Here is a 16828-nt window from a genome sequence, read left to right on the forward strand (position 1 = left end):
TTTCTGTAGCTGTACTATTTTGAAATACAGTAAGCAATAAGCAGCCTCTAGAACACTTTCCCATGATAGCGGAAACACATGAATTTTCTGTGAATCAAATCTGCCTGTACAAATTATTATTATTATAAAGTATATTGGCACAGTTTAATCAGTGCCTGCCAGCCCCTTTGATAAATAATTCCCAATGTAACGTGTATATAATACATCTGCGACTTTCCAGCTGATTTTTACATATGCCTTCTATGAGCTGAATTAAAAGAAAAAAAGTTTATTGCAAGTATATGAAAAAGCTTATGGGAACTTCAAACTCAATAATACATGCAAGATTCTGGTTAAACCAGGGTGTCCTAGGGCCGCCATCAGGGGGGCACAGGGGGGACAGTTGTCCCGGGCCCGGACGATGGTCGCTTTAAAGAGGGCCCGGCCGTGATACAGTTTTTTTTTTTTTTTAGCTTGGGCCCCCTTTAAAGAACTCCTGGCCCTGTTATTGGTGGTCAGCGGGAAATTTGATTGGTTGCGCCCCGTGCGTACGCACGGGGCGCAACCTTATAAAATGTACAGATGCAGCGGTGAGCCGGCACAGATCAAGAGGACGCAGACGGAAGAAGTCGCTGGCGGGAGAGCTGGAGCATGCTGCAGGGGAGCCAGAGGAAGTAGCTGGGATGGGCGAAGCTGGGAAGGACTCTAGGGGGGGAGCTGGAGGATTCTGGTGGGAGCTGGGGGGAAGCCGGAGGATGCTTGGGGGGGTGGAAGCTGGAGGATGCTGGGAAGGACTCTGGGGGGGAGCTGGAGGATTCTGGTGGGAGCTGGGGGGTGGGAGCTGTAGGATGCTGGGAAGGACTCTGGGGGGGGGAGCTTGAGGATGCTGTGGGGGGGAGCTGGAGGACCGGGGAGGGGGGTAACTGGAGGATGCTGGGGGCCCTGGCTACCAATGTTTTAGGGGGGCCCTGGTCACCAATGTTTTAGGGGGGCCCTGGCCACCAATGTTTTAGGGGGGCCCTGGTTACCAATGTTTTAGGGGGCCCCGGTTACCAATGTTTTAGGGGGCCCTGGCTACCAATATTTTAGGGGGCCCTGGCTACCAATGTTTTAGGGGGACTTGGCTACCAATGTCTGTGTGTCCTTTGTATTGATGGGAGGGGCCATTGGGGGGCAGGGCGTAGGAGGAGGGGGGGGGCAGAAAATTTTGTTGTGAGGGGCCCCGTGATTTCTGATGGTGACCCTGGTCCTAACAACATATGTAACAAACAACAAACTCTATTAAGTGGACTTCTACCCCTAGATTACTTTATTAGTGTGTTATATTGGAATGGTAAGATATTGACATGGTTATATGTGTGATCATGTTTATATAATATTAAAAGAGGCCCTTCTCTTAGCTATATTGCCTTGTTTGTAATTCAATGTTGCTGGCATAGATGAGAATAAATATTGCCTTTTTAAATTTATATTTTTTATATTGATTGAAACAACCCCTTCAAAACCCCTTTGAAATCTGGTGTGGGGCTATGGGATTGCTTACCTTTAAAAGCCACAAGATGGGGAGGACTAAGCCTGCAAAACCAATGCTTTGGCCTTGGCAGTCTCTTTTCAATAAAAACTGATGGCGGAGGAGGATCATGCCTGTGACTGAGGGACTGCACTTGTACAGATACTAAATTACTAGTACAATAGAGAGCCAGGGAATGTGCATTGATCAATCCCCTCTTTCTCTATGCTTGAAGCATCTAAAGCCATCCTCAAGAACACCTCAAAGCACCCTGGACCCACCATTAACATATCAGTGCATGTGTTTGGGAGACAGTCTACTTTGCACAGTGGCTCTCAGCATTTAGCATAGTCTTGATGATGAGAGGCAAAACAGAGGCGCAGGCGCCTATGGCTATTAAATGTGGGGCAGGGTGCAAAGTGCAAAAATGCATTTGATGGTTCTGTATTCATAAGGGCTGGGGAAGTACATAGGCATTCCCTATTTTGTCTCCTAACTTGCATATCATTTAAATGTGCAAGTTTGGGAGCATATGCAAGGTACAGCAGAACCCTGTGTTCTTGGACTTATGTCTGGGGCATAAGTAATTTAACCCTGGTATCTAATTATATAACGTTATTGAAATAATACAAACAAAAATAAAACTAAACATTGCTTCCAAAGTACATAAGATGTTTGCCATATAATACTAAATCAGGGAAAAAACTTTTAACTAGCATTTTACATCTTCTTGAAGAACATAAATCCATTCTAGAGTCTGGAAGCTAATAGCTAATCTACTGATATAAAAGGAATGAAACAGATTAAGCTCCTGATTAACATCCCATCACAAGCAAATAAACAAAGTGGAAACTTGTACAGTAATGGCATGTATATGACATCATTTCAAAGTATCACAGTTAAAAAAATTGTAGTAAAAAATGAAGCGATGAGTGTTTTTGAGTAATATGTGAGTATAAGCAATAACCCAGCTGTAAAAACAATAATTGTACATAGACAGACAACAGCTGCTTTAGCAAGTTAGTCTTTGTGTCCGTAGATGCTTTATTTGACATTTGGAATCCATCCCTGTGGTATTCTTCACCAGAATTCACTGCTGTTTTACAAATATCAACCAAGGATGTATAATTCGCTGCCTCAGATTTTGGCATTGGAGAGAAAATAGTTTGGACTCAAATAAAACAAGATAACACATCCAGTTAAATTAAAGATATGGCTGTAGAGTCCGTCTTCATACATCTTTCAACTGCCATGTCTGGAAAGGACTGGCTGAGGATGAGGTTTTAACAAGCCGGCTCCTCTTGTTCCCCAAGATCAATTCAAATGCTTCAAATGCTTCAGGAATTAATGAGTAAACTGAATAATGACTGTTCTGGGCAATCTGCTAACAAAGTCACAAGCACCTTTTTTGAAAGAAGGGAAACACCTGTAATAAGAATACACATTCTTCTAATTATGTTTTATTAGACAATTACAAATGGGACCTACATGCAGGTTTAACTTAGTGTACATTGAAGGAGAACATAACTTAGTGTACATTGAAGGAGAACATAACTTAGTGTACATTGAAAGAGAACAAAAGTTCAACTAAGAATTAGATTAGAAAAACTATACATTATGTTTTGGGTTTCTGTACCAGCCCAAAGGAACCACAGCCCTTTAGTAGGGAAGATCTGTGCCTCTAAAGAAGCCCCAGTAGCTCCCCATCTTCTTTTCTACTCATTTACTGGACATGCTCTGTGCTCTGCTGTCATTTACCTGAGATTAGGGTCCAAATAACAATCTAAAGCATGTATACAATATAAAATTGGCAATAAAAGCTGAATGATGAATGCAGTTTCATAACACAGCCTAGAAACCAGTACTTTCTGCATCAGGACTGATTAATAGTCAGCACTGTAGCATCAGCTTCTCTGTTACGCTGTATTATACTACGCTTTACAGAGATTGTTCTCTATTAACATCAGTCCCTGCCTGAATGGAGTTTGTAATATATGATGACAGTAACTGTTTAAATCGTAACTCTGGAGACAGCTCCACTTTGTGGAATAAGATTTGTGCATTTAAAATGAATCCACTAGAGAAGTGCTGTCCAACTTCTGTGGTACCGAGGGATGGAATTTTTCTGGCCTATGTGGTGGAGAGTCGATAATGGAAGCCAGTTTTGGCCACTCCCCTTTAGAGTAAGAAGAAATAATTTATGCAAACCTGCCCAGCATAGTTCATAGCCTAGGACGGTGAATGCCTTACACAAACATAAAGAATTCTGCTGCTTCATTATATATTTTACAAAGGGACTGAGTTTTACCTATAACTTACTGCTTTCAAGGTTAAAACCCCCAAATGGTTGCCTTTGTATTAACCCATTGGGATCACCCAACTGTACACCTCCTCAGCTACAGTCAGGTGATCCCAATGTGCCGATAAAAGGGGTACACAAGCATGAAACACCTGTAGCTAATACCTCCCAAAAGGCCCTCCCATTATTTTCTACATTCCTATAATGCCACTCTTCCACCTTGTGACTATAAAGTCTTGATTCTAAAAAGGAACCTTGTCCCTGAGCCTATTTAGCGCATAGCTTTGGAAAATATCAGTTCCATGAAAAGGTTTAGTTTGCCAGTGAAGGCTATTTCACCCTTGGTCCTATAAATGTATGAAATAATGGCTTTCTACATAATAACATGACTTAACTTGGGTGTTCCTGGGCAAAGTGCATAAACACAGAACATTACTGGCTGCCCTGCAGGGTGAGTTCTGTTTTGCCAAGTTTTCTTTCAGTCTTGGCTGAACTATTCCTTTTTCATAAAAAGTGTACAAATTGCAGTGGCGCTGGAGTTAAAAAGCAATTCTATAAAGAATAATGCCCTGCCAACATACTACCTATAAAAGAACTTAAAGCTCAGTCATTTTACATTACTCAGCTACTAGGGGTTATTTACCTTAAACAAGGTAATAAGGCCACTAAGCAATAGGCCATTTTTTGCACAATGCACATGGGTTCTGCCCTCTGCAAATTGCTGCATATTTTTGTGCTCTGAACTGCCAATTCCCTGATGAATGCAGTGCTGACTGAACATGTGAGTGGGGAGAAACCTATGCATCTACCCTCCTTCTAACTAGGGAGTCATTTACTCTTTGTGATCTGATTATTGGTTCCAAGGCCAAATGCTCAGATCAGCCAGATTTGGCCCACCACATGAGTAACTGAATCAGGCACTCAGAGACATTCATTTGGGGACCTTTGATTTTTTTTATTAATGTATTATCTGTTTACCCGAAATGATTGTCACATGTAAAGCCAGCTCTACTTCAATTATGATGTTCCTTATAAAATTCCAAGGCAATTTACAAATCTTCCTTAATTTCTTAAATGCACAGAGCTTTAAACGGCTACCTGAATGCTAGGTTCACCAACACTAGAAACTAGGCAGTGGCTTGGATCTATCATTACAAGCAGTCACTGACACCAGTAGCCAGACATATAAACAACACAAATGTATAAGCAGTGCCCTAACTACTGCCATGGGGCAGCCTACCTGATTCTGCCCCCATCGCTCCCTGTTCTTACCTTTTTGTGCTTCTACGGAGGCATAAAGGGGCACTTACACTCTCTCTGCACTAGAAGAACCCCATTTTAACACATGGCAGGAGTGCCCCTATATACAAAATGGAGATGAATTTGTTTAAGGGTTAACATTCCCCTTTACTTTCTACATATTTATTTACATCTTGAGTCAGAAAGACAAATTATTGTAAAAAACAAAATCCTATATACATTTGCTATTTGGTGATATAAATTGTGATAATATGAGAATCAGTTGACTATTTATAAGAATCATATTTTGCCAAACAACATCCTGTTAAATAAACAAATATTTCCATTTCCACTCAAATGACTTTAAATGATTCATGTTTTTCACTCCAGACCTGGTAAGACGTTTTTTTTAGGGAGACTAAAATACACATCTTAGGTTAACTAAATGACCACAAATATGCTGTTATTTATTATACATAGGATTATCCTAAAATCTAGACAACTAGAATTAGAAATTCACTAAATCATTTTAGTGCACAACTGTGCTGGCCTTTTGACATAAATCAAACACAATTTTGCTCAAAATATTCTAAACCTACTGCTATAATTTTCATCATTTGATGTCAAAATGATATTTGTACCTGATTTTTTTAGGTGCAAGTAATGATGCTGATCACTGTGGTTACTCTGGATCCACCACCATGTGGCGCTACACACACTTGCATGTGGTTTGGAACTGGAAGTCCAAGGAGTTGCTTTGGACACAAGTACCTTTAATTAATGGTGTCAGTTCCTGTAACGACTGCTGTTGTGGTCGTAAATGATACCTATCGTGTAACATTTCTGAATGTCATGTGAAATCAGGGAAATAAGCGAAAGCAGATTACATTTCAAGAAGTCAGAAAAGACACACAAGTAAAATGCAAGAATGTAAAACTGGGTTTGACTATATTGTTATTAGAGATTAATGGGTTATAAAAAGAAAAGGAACACCTTCAAACACTGTAGGGCTTATTTTTGAACACAACCAGTGAACAAGTGAAGCATGCTAAAATGGTTTATAAAAAGTGTGTGCCTTCATGCCATTCATAAAAGGTACTTACACCCATACACACACCTTGCTCTTGAGAGTTATTGCAGAGAGCGCCTGTGTACCCACTGAGTCTCCTATGACGAATAGTGCATGCACTGATGCTAGGGAATTATCTTTAGTCTGGACATGGTAGTAGTTTTAAGTTCCACTAGCAGGTTATTCAGTGGTTACTGACTTGTGAGAAACCATTTGAGCACCATAAGTGACTCCATCCCCACTCTGCAAATACTAGCCATAACTTGCATCTAAATCACAGAAACTATCAAGGTAATTTAGGTTGTGTTTTGGTGCTTTGCATACAATTGTAGCTGACTCAACTCACTGTGACACTGAAGTGACACTGGGATTCAAGGTAAAACACTGCATGGTGGGAGAAAACACATTGATTTTCATCCAAAAAAGGGCACTTTGCACCATACACTGTGTTGTAATTGAGCCTCAGTGTGTTCATTCCTTAATTTAGTGAACAAATTGATTTACAGACATTGGCGAGTACAGATGCATTTTGTGGCCAAAATGGTCATTTAGTAAATGCTTAAAAATAATATAAAAATTAACAAAGAATATACCCTAACTTTTTCTTATCTTAGGCTTCTTAGATTGTGCTGTCTCTAACCCACGCTCCTAAGAAATATCAGTAAAGGATAACAACTGTTTGTTAGTTTTTCCAAGCGTAATCTCTTGGGAGTCTGTAGTAAAGAATGTGAGATAATCTCCCACTGATTCATTACCACTTTACTATGCAGTGTGCATGGTGTTGGCTGTAGGATAAAGATGGCTAACCAGTCAGTCTGGCTACAACCCCACCAACCATTACTGATTAAAGTGATATTTATTTACTTGCAAAAATAATGATGATGAATAATTTATTGTTGAGAAACATAGATTTCCATCCATTCTAAAGAACGTTTGACCGACTACTATCAGCAGTACATGGTTTAAGATTGTGAGACCAGCGTACGCATTAGGCTAAAGGTATCACATTTTATTTAATGTGATTTTATTTGTGCATGTATGCCCACCATTACCTGGTATGTTGATAACCCTGGCAGATCAGCAAGGGATGTGGGTATCTGGCAAGTTAAATTGAGAAACACTGCTACTACTACAATCATGAGGTTTAGATGTGCACATATAAATGCTAGCAGATCAATTAAAATTCAGGAATAACTCTAGAAAATACAGACAGAATAGCTGCACTGCTCCAACATGCATTTATTAGACATGCTGCTGAAATTTCAAGTGATCTGGAAACCCTACCTTAAAATGTCAAATGATGTCCCAAGTGATTAAAATCATTTACTTGATACCCAGGGCCGGTGCTACTGTTAGAAAAAAACTGCACCAACCTGGGGCATTTCTGACTGAGCACCATGGAGCAATCATGTTCTTCATTCTTCAATGACCCCAGGCCGATGCATGTGCAGCAGAGTAAAAAAAGCCAGCTTCTGGATTAAAGTTCAGCTTTTTACTGTGTATGCCTACTGGGCCCAAAACAGGAGGAAGCAGGAAGAGGACTGCTCCCTGGTGCCACTCAGAAGTACCCTGGACTGGTGCAGTTTTCTCCTAAGTGGAGCACTGGCCCAGGCTATCAGGTAAGTGATGGGACTGAAGGTATGTTGTGGGGCCTTGCCAAAGAAAGAGTTTGAATTTGATCACAATTAAGAAATTCAGGGGTCCAATAAACTACAGTTGGAGAGTTAAGTGCCCCATGCAAAGGTTGTGTGCATGAAACCATATACTGCTAAAGCAGCCTAACAAACACTTGCACTCCAGGAAATGTTGCAGGAAGTGCTGGACAGGCCTGTCCCAAATTTATTTTGTTGTGTGTAATGCCATAGCCCAGCGTTTTTCAACCACTGTTCCGCGGCACACTAGTGTGCCGCGAGATGTTGCCTGGTGTGCCGTAGGCAGGGCACCAATGTACTAGGGGGGCACTGCTGCTGGGCACCAATGTACTAGGGGGGCACTGCCCTTGGCACCAATGTACTAGGGGGGCACTGCTGCTGGGCACCAATGTACTAGGGGGGCACTGCTGCTGGGCACAGAGTTAAATTTTTTAACATTTTCTAATGGTGGTGTGCCTCGTGATTTTTTTCATGAAACAAGTGTGCCTTTGCCCAAAAAAGGTTGAAAAACACTGCCATAGCCTGTCCCCAGTGTCACCAGATCCACCCTTCAATATCCACAGTCCTGCCCCCAACATCATTATCACACCTGATGTCATCAGCCCACCCATCAACATCATCGCTCACCCCCTTTGTCCAACTTTCACTGCTGGGTAAGTTGGCAACCCGATCCCTATGTGCCACCCCCATCCCTCATGAATATAGCATTGTTTAACAAAATTAGTGCTATATTATTCAGGGCAACCACAGGTTTCTGAGCTCTGAAAAGGAGTACAGAGACCTGTGGCAATTCTTTTAAGGGCAAAATATAATGACTGAATGACACAGAGGGCCTCATTTACCAAGCCCTGGCAAGGTGCAAACTGCAAGATTATGGGAAATTTTACAGTTGTAGAAATGGCATACAAATAAATGCTTACTGTCTACCTTTTGCTCTTATCTCACCAAAATATATCCAACAACAATTACATTTCCTGGGCTCCAGTTTCTATTGGCAAAGTTTAAATGAGTTTAAAAGAGTCATAGCAGCCTATGCTATAGCATGTGGGCCTGTCACCAGCAAGCAAGGTGGTATCAGGCATTTCTCAATGGGCTGAAATAAGCCGGCAGAAAAACTGTCACTGTGCCATTACCTGCAGATTGTTCTTTGTTGTCCCCACCACCCCAACCCATAAAAAGTATTTATAAAACATGAAAAAATGATATTCCTGTTTTAACTTTCCAAAATCAACATACTTTATTGCTCAGATTTGTATATATCCCATGCTTACAGCTGTTAGAAAGAATGCAGTTTTGTGGGTATTCCGAGTAGTATTTGTAATATATACATCCTTTATTTGTTTAGCAGGATAGAATTGTTTAAACTTCAACAAGAACATTTTGTTAACAACTCAATTGTACCATTGTCTCAAAATGTACACTAATTATGCATTAAAAGCAAGCTTTAGCTTGTTTTGTGTTTTGGAGGAAGAGGTTTCTTTGATTTGAGAATGCCGAATGAGTGTTTGTAGGAGGCAAGGAGGATTACTGTGGTTCATCAACAACCCAAGTGGCCATATATAGTATAGTGTGTAGATAAGGCATGACAAAAGAGAATGCAGGGGACAAACTTTCATTATCTCTGTTTAGCACTGTATTTTGTTAAGACAGGTGCATGCAAGGACAGATATTAGATTTTTATTAGCTTGGTATATACCTGGGGTCCTCAACCTTTCAGATTTGTGAGACACAGTCAAATGTAAAAAGACTTGGAGAGCAATACAAGCATCATAAAAGTTCATGGAGGTGCCAAATAAGGGCTAAGATTGGCTATTAGGGGCCTCTATGCACACTATCAGCTTACAGGGGGCTTTATTTGGTAGTAAATCTTGTTTTTATTCAAGGAAAACTTACCACCAAGTCAGGAATTCAAAAATAACTCCCTGGTTTGGGGGCACTGAGAGCAACATTCAAGGGGTTGGTGAGTAACATGTTGCCCCCGAGTCCCTGGTTGGTGATCATTAGTATATACTAATATAGCACATAAAACTTGCTAACCAATGAGACGTGTGAGAGACCAGTGAGAGTTTTTTAGGCTCTCCAGTGTGAATTAGTAAAATTCATGAATCTCAGTTATAAAGGTAGGTACTAAACAACTAACATTCACATTCCATTACAACTAAACACTACCTTCATTATTAGTTATTAGTGATGAGCGAATCTGTCTCGTTTCGCTTCACCGTAAAATTCACAAAATAACAAGAAAAACTGCAAAACAGTGAAAAATGTCACCCATGTCTTTTTTTGTTGACCGCGTCTTTTTATGTGATACGAAAGCGCCTAATTTGACACAACTTTTTTTGACAAACACCAAATTTTTCCACAACTTATTTTCGCAGAGGTTTTGGAAAACAATTCATCAATGGCAAAATGCGTAAATTCGCTGTGAATCCATGCCTGGCGAAAAAATTCACTCATCACTATTAGTTATCCATACAGGACTGGTATAGTGCTTTCCAAACAGCTGCACTGGGGTGAGGGCATGCCTACAGTGGCGAGACCTGAGGACAGCCCTGCTTTTGTCTTGTACTCTGTCCTTTGTCCTTAGCCATATTTTTGTCATTTTGTATTTACTGGTAAGTAATTAATTAGTTCTGTACTTTAATTTGGTAGTTTGTGCATTTTGGTTATTATAGTTTTATGAAGTAAAAATATGTACATACAAATATAATGTATATATTGTATATATATATATATATAGAGTCCAAAATGGGAAGCACACCAAAAGTTACTATACCTAGGTGCTAGAGCAAAAAAATTTTTACATGGAAAAAATGTCAGCACACTTAGGGGCTGATTTACTTACCCACGAACGGGTCGAAATGAGTCCGATTGCGTTTTTTTCGTAATGATCGGTATTTTGCGACTTTTTCGTATGTTTTGCGATTTTTTCGGATTCTTTACGAATTTTTCGTTACAATACGATTTTTGCGTAAAAACGCGAGTTTTTCGTATCCATTACGAAAGTTGCGTAAAAAGTTGCGCATTTTTCGTAGCGTTAAAACTTACGCGAAAAGTTGCGCATTTTTCGTAGCGTTAAAACTTACGCGAAACTTTGCACCTTTTAAGTTTTAACGCTACGAAAAATGCGCAACATTTTACGCAACTTTCGTAATGGATACGAAAAACTCGCGTTTTTACGCAAAAATCGTATTGGTAACGAAAAATTCGTAAAGAATCCGAAAAAATCGCAAAACATACGAAAAAGTCGCAAAATGTTCGTTTTCAAGTCGGAACTTTTCCAATTCGGGTCGGATTCGTGGGTTAGTAAATCAGCCCCTTAGGGTTTATCATATAAAGTCAAAACAACATAAAGACTGTTATAATGCAAGCGGTGAGAGTTTAATACCAAAACATATGGAACGCTTCGGCAGCACATATACTAAAATTGGAACGATACAGAGAAGATTAGCATGGCCCCTGCGCAAGGATGACACGCAAATTCGTGAAGCGTTCCATATGTTTTGGTATTAAACTCTCACCGCTTGCATTATAACAGTCTTTATGTTGTTTTGACTTTATGTGATAAACCCTAAGGGGCTGATTTACTAACCCACGAATCCGACCCGAATTGGAAAAGTTCCGACTTGAAAACGAACATTTTGCGACTTTTTCGTATGTTTTGCGATTTTTTCGGACTCTGTACGAATTTTTCGTTACCAATACGATTTTTGCGTAAAAACGCGAGTTTTTCGTATCCATTACGAAAGTTGCGTAAAAAGTTGCGCATTTTTCGTAGCGTTAAAACTTACGCGAAAAGTTGCGCATTTTTCGTAGCGTTAAAACTTAACGCTACGAAAAATGCGCAACTTTTCGCGTAAGTTTTAACTCTACGAAAAATGCGCAACTTTTTACGCAACTTTCGTAATGGATAGGAAAACTCGCGTTTTTACGCAAAAATCGTATTGGTAACGAAAAATTCGTAAAGAATCCGAAAAAATCGCAAAACATACGAAAAAATCGCAAAATACCGATCATTACGAAAAAAACGCAATCGGACTCCATTCGACCCGTTCGTGGGTAAGTAAATCAGCCCCTAAGTGTGCTGACATTTTTTCCATATATATATATATATATATATCGCATGTTGTAGAGGGCACACACCAATAGAGCTCATGACCTGGATACCAAGTTCTAGTTTAATGCCAATTAATACAAAAATATATCAGCAATCTCAGAATAACAAACTTTATTAGTGGGTCGACGTTTCCACCCTCTTGTGGACACTTCTCAAGATATAGATCTATACATATGTTATCTATATATGAATATTTGGCCTACTTCATAGTCATTCTCAATTTCTAAAGGGGAACAAAGAGGAAAAATGGATGGAAGGATAGATGCTAGCATGCACATAAAACTAATAGGTGAATAAAGATGTTGAGTGAGGAAAATTTAATGGTGTCAGTGATCCCCAACCAGTGGCTTGTGAGCAATATGTTGCTCACCAACCCCTTGGGTTTTGTTACCAGAAGCCTTAAAGTAGGTGCTTATTTTTAGGTCCCTGGCTTGGAAGCAAGTACTGCCAAAAAGGGCAACATGCTCTTTTTACATTTGATAGTGGCTCACAGTTTAAAAAGGTTGGGGATCCCTGGTGTAAGTCGACATTTCGGTCCTACACAAAGGACCTTTATTAAGACATCATCGATTCCATGTCCATTGATTTTGTTTGTGAACTTTTGGAATTGGTGCTTAAAAGAAATGACTTTATGTTGTGAAGTAACCGGTACCACCATGGGATCAAATGTTGCACCCAGCTATGCCAGTCTGTACATGCTTCAGTATGAGTCAGACCATCTCACTCATAACAACATTTGGTTATACGGGCTGTACATTGATGACTTATTCCTTATATGGACAGGTAATAAGGATGAGCTTACTTCTTGGGTAAGGCTGGCCACTGGGTACCACACTATATGTTGCTTGTACTATATTTTATATATATATATATATATATATATATATATATATATATATATAAACACCTCCAGTAATGGGCTAACCTGTCCTTCATCCATTGCTTTTATCTCCCTGTGATAAAGCTTCTTTGTTGCTATTGTGCCAGGGAACTGCTGCTTGTCTGAGCCATGAGCATGCCACTACTAATGTGCTGGGGTATTGCCGTCTGTATGAGCCATGAGCATGCCACTACTAATGTGCCAGGGCATTGCCACCTGTATGAGCCATGAGTATGCCACTACTAATGTGCTGGGGCATTGCCACCTGTATGAGCCATGAGTATGCCACTACTAATGTGCTGGGGTATTGCCACCTGTATGAGCCATGAGTATGCCTCTACTATCGTGCTGGGGCATTGCCACCTGTATGAGCCATGAGTATGCCACTACTAATGTGCTGGGGCATTGCCACCTGTATGAGCCATGAGTATGCCACTACTAATGTGCTGGGGTATTGCCACCTGTATGAGCCATGAGTAAGCCACTACTATCGTGCTGGGGCATTGCCACCTGTATGAGCCATGAGTATGCCACTACTAATTTGCTGGGGCATTGCCATCTATCTAGGCCTTAAGTATGCTGCATAATATGGTCCCCAGTTTGTGGAACCTTTGTCATGCAAAGTAATTTGTGCTTTAGGGTGCCCCCACTGATCAGCATGGATATTCATGATAACTACACAGTTTGTACACCAAGTATAGTGCTGCTGTCTGCCCTTGCGGCTGTTTCCTTTAGGGTGAAAACACATGGAGCTACTAGTTTCAGCTACTTGTCACAGCTACAAAAATATACAATTCCGATAATTTACTGATAATTGTCTCTATGTCTGTTTTAGCAGAGGTAATTCTCACTATTGTCTATGGCAGGGCATTTTCTGGCATTTAGTAGCTGTGACAAGTAGTTGCTACTAAGTAGTTCCATGTGTCTTCACCGTTAAGGAGGCTGATTATATATTTTGTTTCCCAGGATAACAGCATGACACTGCGGTGTTACATATGCTGCCATTCTGCTAACTTAGGGCTGTGCTGAAGGCTCTGTATGTGTTGGTCACTTACTTACTTCCTCTTCTTATTTTTTCTTATTTATATCTATTTTAACTGCTTCTTTTCTTCCCTTTTTCTCTTCTTATTTTTCTTGGCCATGGGGTCTTAATATAGGTCCTCTGTGTCCTTGCCAAATGAGTGGATCTTACAGTGTATGGCCACCCTAATTACACCATTGGAGTTTTGCACATAATTTAAGTCCCATGAGTGCTCCAAGGTGGGCATATGGGGGAAAGATTTGCCAAAAGAGAGAATCTTATCATGTATGGCCATCTTTAGGCTCACATCTAGTATTATCTCTGCTGGCAGAAAGTGTAGTGTGTAAGAGCCCAGTTATAAAAATCTCATTCTAGTTAGCCCTCTGATGATGCTTTAGATATTGTATACCTATAACCATTAAAGTGTAGATTTATCTATTAAACACAAAAGAAAAACACAAATATTGAAATACAGAATCTTTGTTTATACTTGTATTAAAAATGCCTATCAGATTCTAACCTTCTTTACATTCTATATAATTCACTAATATATAAAATTAACACCTCCTTATTTATTATACCTGAATGCACAAGTAGGGGAACAAAACACTCATTATAGATAGCTAATTATCTTCCCTTGCTCTGTGAGAATAAATTACCCCTTTTGCTTTCTATTGATATTACTTTAAGTACAAAAAGATTCAGTTAATGTAAAAAAGCTGTGATCATGCACCATGTGAAATTTAAAATACAAATATAGCAATAGGCAGAACACATTATTATTGCGTAAATTTCCATTTTCTGGCAAAAATAACCTGTCAGCAGATTGTATCTGCCACTACTATGAGGAAAAAAAGTGGGAAAAAAGTCACTGTGGCGTCCAAAAAGTAACGTGTCAAAAAAGTTGCACATGTCACAATATTTTTGGCATTTTCGAATTGCTGTAATTCAGTGCTATCTGTAACATGGGTCGCCAAAGAGTAGATCCCACATATGCAATTCTAGGCTGCCATTATGGGGGTCAGGACTGCTTTAGAGAGCAGGACCAATTTGTAGGTGCAAAGGGATGCCTCCCCTAAATTTATTTTAGCCTCACCACAAATCCAGGCCTGGTAATTACAATCACTGGGGGGTGCCTAACATTTGGAACCCCACCCCCATGATTAAGTCCATTGAAAATGAACTTTTAATTACCAGTAGACCTTAATATTCTATGTCTGCAACTTGTCTTTATTTGTAATAGTTTTGTTGTAGTTTCACATTTTCTGATGCAACAAACCAAATAGGATTCTATCCTTTTGCTACATTCCATTTACCCCACCAGCCAGGCAGTTGATCTAACACCAGATACATAGAACAGGATCTGAATAAAAAGCTGAATAATAAAAAAAAATATTATTAATTATGGTTAAAACAGTCTGGCCAAAAATGTGATTTCTGGTTGCCAGACAGTCAAACAGCATTTTAGTTTCATATTGCAGAGTGTCAGCATAGAAAGGCAAATCATTAAAAAAACGACACACACAAAAAATATAGAGGTAGGCTGAAAAGGCTCCAGTTTCTCAGGCCCAGCATTTCCCAGCCAAGTCTCTATGCCTACATCATACTGTGAGATAGATTTCCAATTTAACCTTTTTGTGCTTAGTGACCATATATTGTAAGCTCTAAAGGCAAATGTGAGACAATGTCAGGGTCCATTTAATTTAGGAACAGTTGAGTTGGCAACGGAGTATGTTACTAGCAGTTTATCAGACACTTTAAAGGAATTACTGTTGCTGTGGATACACAAGGTACAAGCCCCAATGTGAGGAGAGGGCCAGAATTGAAGGAGAGAGGGCTCTGGTGATGCAGGGAGGGGGGGGGGGGCACACAAATCCTGGAACACCCCCTAAAGCCCTAAAGCCCTAAAGCCATTCTGTGGCATTAGAAGAGCATATTTTCTTTGCCCGAGCTTTTCTGCCAGCTGAGAAAATATTTAAAGGGGCAAACATAGTGCATTTAAAAACAGCAACTTTTGGATGCAAACTGCTGTGTTTTTTTATTCTTAATGTAGCATTTTCCCCCAGTTGCACCAGATGCATCCAAATTAATGCAATGCTCAAAATGAATGCTATGCTGGTGTGCACTTTTACAAATCGCATTCATGTGTAAATCTTGGAGTGCAAGACTGCTGCGGCTTTTGAGGTCATGCATTTTGGGAACCCTGGAATTACTGCCATGTTGGTAGTGGCACTGTCTCATTGTGTAGCCCCAGGATTCCCCAGTATTTATAGGCACATTTGCACATGATTAATCAGAGTAGACTGGACAAACGCAATGTGCTTAATGCAACTATATGCAACAGGCCTTGACTGGGATTCAAAATAGGCCCTGACATTTCATGTACACATAGGCCCAAACAGCCCCCCCCCAGCCCAATTAATAGTGACTGTCTGTGGCATCTTACAGCAGCCCCTCTGGCATTTGCCAGCTCCCACAAATTGCCAGTCAGGGCCTGATATGGAAATGTAAAGAGCGTGTTTAGACACAAATAATTTTTATAAAGGGGTGGATACATGCAACATTTATTTTATTTTTGCACAACCGCAATTGCAATAGTAAATAACCCTTCAAGTGTGACACTGGCACCATTAATTACTGGTTCCCAAACTGTGGGTCATGTAACACTCAGAGCCTTGGACAGGGAGCCCTTAGGCTAATGTCCCAAAGAGCGAGTTAGTCGCTCATGATTGATCTCTGCTATCCAGGGTCGGACTGGGCCACCGGGAAAAATCCCGGTGGGCCCCGGCTGCCCAGTCCGACCCTTGCTGGCGCTCCCCTAACTGACTGTTCCTCCCCTGTCGCATTCAATTTATACGCGCCTGGGGAGGACGTCGGGTGGGGGCCCTGCGGGGGGGGGTTAGGGGGGCCCCTGGGGGGGGTAGGGGACACGGCTGGCTGGGCCCTGCACCCCCCAGTCCGACCCTGCTGCTATCGTTCTGAAATGCCTCTCCATCAGCAACAATAGGAGTCACCAGTAGAAAGGCATTGCTTCGGCTCTCTGAAGTCACGTAAAGTTTCCT

At 40.6% G+C, this 16828-nt stretch overlaps 1 non-coding gene across 1 annotated transcript; it reads left to right on the forward strand.

Annotated features, from left to right (window-relative positions):
* The first annotated feature begins 11149 nt into the window (after positions 1 to 11149).
* Positions 11150 to 11252, forward strand: LOC116408567. Its single transcript, XR_004221049.1, has one exon. It is a non-coding gene; the product is annotated as a U6 spliceosomal RNA (small nuclear RNA).
* Positions 11253 to 16828: the final 5576 nt, after the last annotated feature.

This window comes from Xenopus tropicalis, chromosome 1 (genome assembly GCF_000004195.4).
Source record: "Xenopus tropicalis strain Nigerian chromosome 1, UCB_Xtro_10.0, whole genome shotgun sequence".
Classification (NCBI taxonomy): Eukaryota; Metazoa; Chordata; class Amphibia; order Anura; family Pipidae; genus Xenopus; species Xenopus tropicalis.